Here is a 6,000-nt window from a genome sequence, read left to right on the forward strand (position 1 = left end):
AGAACCTTGAGAACTTAAGGTCAACCAAGAGTGCATACCAGGTGCAAGGTTCCACTTCATGCTTTCTTACCCAGGATCCAAGTACACAAGCCTGATGCCCTTGCCTGGCATATTGCACACTCCCCTAAAACCATTCACCTGCCCCCTGAACCAGCTATTAGTGTGGGGCCGGAGTTCCAGGTTGGCATTCCACTGGGAGGGAGTACAACCTCACTTTTACAACAGAGGTTCTAAAAGACAATGTGATAAGATTTGTAGCAGCATGCACCAGGAATAAAACCATGAATCACCCTCCCAAAGGACTTGTGAGGCCCCTTTGAACTCAACATCAGCCTTGGTCACATATCCCCCTTGACTTTGTCACCAGGCTTTCACCTGAGAAAGGGAATACCTTTAACTGGGCAATGTGGTGAGAGGTGAGAGAATGAGAGGAGAGAATTAGGAACAGCAGTATAGGGTACCCAGGACCCCTCTTGAGCAAACTTCATGTCCTTCACCAAAGAAACAAGTAAGGTCTTTGATTTTTTATTCACAGGGCAGCAGGCGGCAGACCAAGTTGTTTTTGATTACGCCATTGAGTTCTACATGCTGGTTGCTTCATGTGGCTGGAATGACTTACAGTAGATCTTTTTACTGCCTGTTTTCCATGAACTCTCTGACTCATCAAAGAAGTTATCCATGTGAAAATTAGCATTTAAACTTCAGGACCTCATTCACTTGGCAGGTTGTATTAATGCTTGCAAGCATCTCAGACAAGACCAGGACACCAGGGCAGTTCAGCCCCTTACTCCTCTTAGTTCCCCCAGACTCCATGGTGTCTTGGTAGACATTGTACAGTTCAATAGTTAGTACCTCCTCTTTTACTTCTCTTTTTGTGATTTTGTATGAAACCTTCTGTTAAAAAAAATCATCTAATCATAGCGATCTCAGTATTGGGCAAATTCAACCTTAGACAAACAACAACTTTTAACTTTTTACTTTTTTTTAACTTGCACTGTCAGATTTTTTTTTTTTACAAAAATAAAGTAAAAAAACAAAAACATGTGGGCAATACTAAGTACCCCCAAACTGCTTCCACGTGATTGAAGAGGTTAAGTTGCAGCCAGGTGCTGCTAATTACCAGAACGTTTTAACACGGAGATGCAGAAGTCTCTTAGGTGCGTGGCATCACTTGAAGCAACCTCATGGAACAGAATGCTCTCCTGGCTGGAATATGTCCACAGTTCTTCCCCTTTCTTATGCACCAGCATTTCCCCTTTCCAGTACTGTTGAGGATACCATCCACCCTTGTTTCCTGCTCAAGAAGAGGAGTTCTCAGTTCTGTCAGCCCAAGCTCTTGTCCACTGCTGGAAGAGACCCTGGTTCCACACTCACTCCCAGCTCAGCTACTATGCTCGGTGATCACCTTTCAAAAAAAGGCCATTCCTTGTTACTCTATAGTGCCCAGATTACTTATAGGACAAAAGGTACAATAATTCAGTCCATATGTGACATACCCATCAAGAAACATCATTAAAACTATCTTTTAGATATTCTGCATCTGGCCCAATCACCATTCACCGTGGGGGGGTATGACTATTGTACATTGGACTTACCAGCTTTGACTCCTACGTATGTTCCCTGTGCATCATCATCAGAACTGTAAGTGCTCTCCTCCTCATTTAAATGTCATTCTACATCATTCAAAAGGCTCTGCTCCACGGTCCTCCTTTCTTTTAAGCAATTTTAAGAAAAAAAAATACTGAAATAAGAAAGATGAAAAGCATTTAAAAATAGTGTAAAAGGTGTGAAAAATAATATTGCACAAGTAACTACTGAGTAAGAAAAGAGTATAATGGTGCAGAGACAGTTTTACTGAATGTCTGTGTTATATAGTTTGACTGTGTACAGTAGTAGCATTTAAGCAGTGTTGGGTGTAACGTATTACAAAGTAACGCGTTGGAGTACTTGAATTACTTTCTTAATGTAACGAGTAATCTAACGCATTAGGTCCGCAATTTACTTACTCAGTTATTTATTTATTTTTTCAGGAATGTAATGTTATTTAGACAATTTATGTAATCTGTGAGCCAGACAGCAGTCATTCCCAATCTGTTAGAGAGTGTGTGTGTGTGTGTGCATGCGTGTGCGTGAAAGTCATCATACATACCCTGCCTCCCTCTGTTATGCCCCTATCTAACCACAGCGCCAAATTATTATTCATTATTAGTAGTTAACAGATTATGGGCCAAACTTCACTGAGTGATCGGTCTGAGTGAAAGGTCTTGACTAAAACAACATGCATAAGGAATCACAAATGAGTTTTTATTTTCTGCAATAGGAAAGTATTTGAACTAGTTACTTTTATCAGAAAGTAACGCTGTAATGTAACTGATTACTTTTTAAAGACAGCAATTTTATAATGTAATTAGTTACTTTAAAAACTAACGTCCACCAACAGTGCATTTAAGTTAATCTGATTATGTAAACATATTCCACACACCATAGCAGAATAAAGCCTGAAGCACCATCTCCATTTATGACTTGCGCCTTTCAAATCTAAGCAGTCAATCTTTTTTTCAGCAACTAATTATATATAATTATTATTATTATATAGTTTTATATTTCGAATGAACAGATTCAAGAAAGATTCTTGTATTTTAAAATGTTGCCATTTTTAACAAAGGATAAAGCTTGAAGCACCATCTTCAGATCCATTAACAGGTGTGTCCTTCACATCTGAGCAGTCAGTGGATGCACTTGTTGGATCCCAGAAAGGGTGTGTACTGTATAAATCCTTTACTTTATGAACTTTTTACAATACAAAGCTTACTGAGTTAACTCGAAAGGATATATGCAAGGCAAGATAACTGATTCATACTCAGCTGTTCTTTCTTTTCCTAAGGCATCTGGTGGCATTTCTTTTTTTTTTAGCCAGCTGTAGCCATGCAGTAGGATGGGTCTGGTTACTCAAGGTAACCAGTTGTAAGTAAATAATAAGCTTTAATTGTCTGATATTAGTTTAAATTTCTATTTTTATGAGGATGTTTCTTTTTAGAAATAATTTTATGTTGATAAAAGGTACTACAATTATATTAATTACTGTATCTTATTAATTCTTGTGGGGGCAGTGGTGGCTCAGGTGGTTCGAGCCCTACCACCTCTTTGGCAAGGCCCTTAACCCTATGCCGATACAAAATCACTTTACCATTGCTGGTCTAAAAGCATAGATGAAAAAGGAGGAAGGAATAGAAACAGTTTAAAAGCTCAGGAGGAACAAAAAATGTATTACTAATAATAAACATTCATTACTTTTTGTAGCACTTTACACCTCATTTTAGTGAAAGCGACACTGGCAGCTTTGTTTGTATGCAAAAGAATTTGGACAGAATTGCATTTTTGTTTTGGTGATCTTGGTTAATGATGTTTAATATTTTGTATTTATTTTAAATGCAGAGTCTCATGTCCGAGTCCCATTATGGAGGATTGTTAAAGGTGTCCAAAGTGTAGCAATGTCCTGAAGGATCCTGTGTCCATCTCCTGTGGACATTCTTTCTGCAAAACTTGCATCGAGTCCTCATGGATCAAACCAGCCAATGAAGGAAGCTACTTCTGCCCTCAGTGTGGAAAAAGGTTTAAAAATCGTCCTGCCCTGAACCTGAATGTGGCTCTTAATCAGATGCTGCAGCAGGCCAAATTCAGTCCTGCTCTTCCTGCTCAAAGCTACGCTGGACCTGAGGACATAGCCTGTGATATCTGCACTGGTAGTAAGATCAGAGCGGTAAAGTGGTGTCTGACCTGCAGCGTGGCTTACTGTGAGACCCACGTGAAGCAGCACTACACCGTACGAGCGCTGCAGAGACACGCGCTTAGAGACATGACGGGTCAGCCAGGAACGAGAAGCTGCCAGCTGCACTACAGAGCTCTGGAGGTCTTCTGCAGAACTGATCAGGTCTTCATATGTCTTGTGTGTGCGATGGAGGAACATAAAGGTCATGACACTGTGCTGGCCAAAACAGAAGTTCAGGATGCTAAGGTGGGCTGCTAAAGGCCATGTTAAAGAAGCTTTTAGTGAATTAATGTTAACTGTTAATCAATGTCAGGCTTTTCCAAACACTTTCTATTAGATATGGTACATGAATCGCCTCTGAAAAAAGGTTATGTTCAGAAGAAAATACAAAACAAACAAACAAAATACACTCTTTCTTTAGTGCTTCTTGACAAGCTCCACCCCCAAACACATGACCATGTATTACCTAAAAAGCAGGTGTTTCTTACCAATGCATCTAGTCCGGCACGTTAGTGTGGAATATTTATCAATGTCACACAACAGTGCACAGTGTGCAGGACTGTGTTGCTGATTGGCTGGAGCAATGTTAAGTGACGCAGTCCATGCCAGTTTGGGTCACACACAGAACACGCAGCTATGGCAGAAGATATTTACTTAATTTTACAAATTAAGTTTACAAAAACATGAGATTTTGCTGCATAGCTCATACACACTTGCACGTTTGCACACAATACAACTTTTGTGCTGCATGTCCTGGGCTCAACTCAACAAGAAGTCAGTTATTTTGGGTCATTTCGCAAAAAACAAACCTGATGGATTTTGATCTACTCCTCCTAGGGAATTTATACGATCGCCACCAAACCAGGCCGATGTGATCTAAAGACACTGAGGATGCAAAACTATGAAAATATTTTGATATCTCAAACGGGTCAGCCATGACGATGCCTTAAACTTGTGATTAATAACTTTGAGTGACATCACATTCAGTGACATCAAATTCAATGACTGTCACGAACTAACCGGAATGATCAGAAGAATTAGCACACTTAGCGGTTAGCCCTTTGTAGCGTGGATGGTAAACCCAAACGCGGAAGCGAGCGAACAGGCAGGATAGCCACGCAATTTAGTCTAACGACTCTCACGGAAAGGGAGCAAGGTAAAAACACGAATTTGACCCGCGTCCCATAAACACACACTCTAATCAGAAAGTAGACCCAAGAAAGTGAGTACTTACAAAATGGCAGACGGACGATCTGAACCGACATGGGCAACTCAAAGCCGTGGTTTGTTGACTCCTCTTATACTTCCTGGTTCGCGACCGCATTACTTCCGGGTCCTACTGCCGGATTAAGTGTGCATGACAGTACCCCTCTGTCCAGGACCGACTCCCGACGGTCCTGGGGTGGGGAATACCCGACGATGGTAGTCCCTGATGAGCTCGGGGTCGAGGAGAAACGGGGCCGGAATCCAAGATCGCTCTTCGGGACCTTAGCCTTTCTAGACGACCAGGTACTGGGTGCCTCGGCCCCTAGGTCGCGAATCAAGGATCCAGCGTACGGTGTAAGATTTCCAGAGAGGGGAGATGAATGTCCCCACTGAAGGACCTCCACTCTCTTGGACTGTGGCACAAAGAGTCCTCCAGGCGGCACACCCGCCGGTTCGGTTTTCTCTGCCTGTGCCTGGCGAACCCTTGTTTCCAAATCCCAGTAAAGTGGTGCGATGATTTCCGAAGTGGGTAGGACAGGCGCGGGGTCTGCCCGTGGGACGTCTTCCTCGTGTTTTCGTGAGAGGGTGTCTGCCTTGGTGGTCTTGGACCCCGGGCGGTAAGAAAGGTGGAAATTATAATGTTCAAAAAATTATGCTCATTGCGCCTGTCTGGGGTTGAGCTGTTTTATGTTCTGGATGATGTTGTGATGGTGTTTTGGTGATCGGTCCAGACGATGAACGGCTCCCTGGCGCCCTGGAGCCAGTGACGCCATTCCTCCAAAGCCCACTTTATGGCCAGCAGTTCGCGGTCCCCTACCCCATATCGCTGCTGAGTGGGATCAAATGTTTTCTGGTCTGGACCTCGTTGGGAGAGAATGGCCCCGGCACCCACATCCGAGGCATCCACCTCCACAACGAATGGTTGACTTGCATCTGGATGGAGGTGGAGGTGGTGAATCGGTGACAAAGTTCGTGAAAAGCGGCGATGGCATCGGGGTTAAGGGTGAAGTGAAGTGAAGGTCCGG

This window comes from Clarias gariepinus, chromosome 20 (assembly GCF_024256425.1).
Source record: "Clarias gariepinus isolate MV-2021 ecotype Netherlands chromosome 20, CGAR_prim_01v2, whole genome shotgun sequence".
In the NCBI taxonomy this organism is placed as follows: Eukaryota; Metazoa; Chordata; class Actinopteri; order Siluriformes; family Clariidae; genus Clarias; species Clarias gariepinus.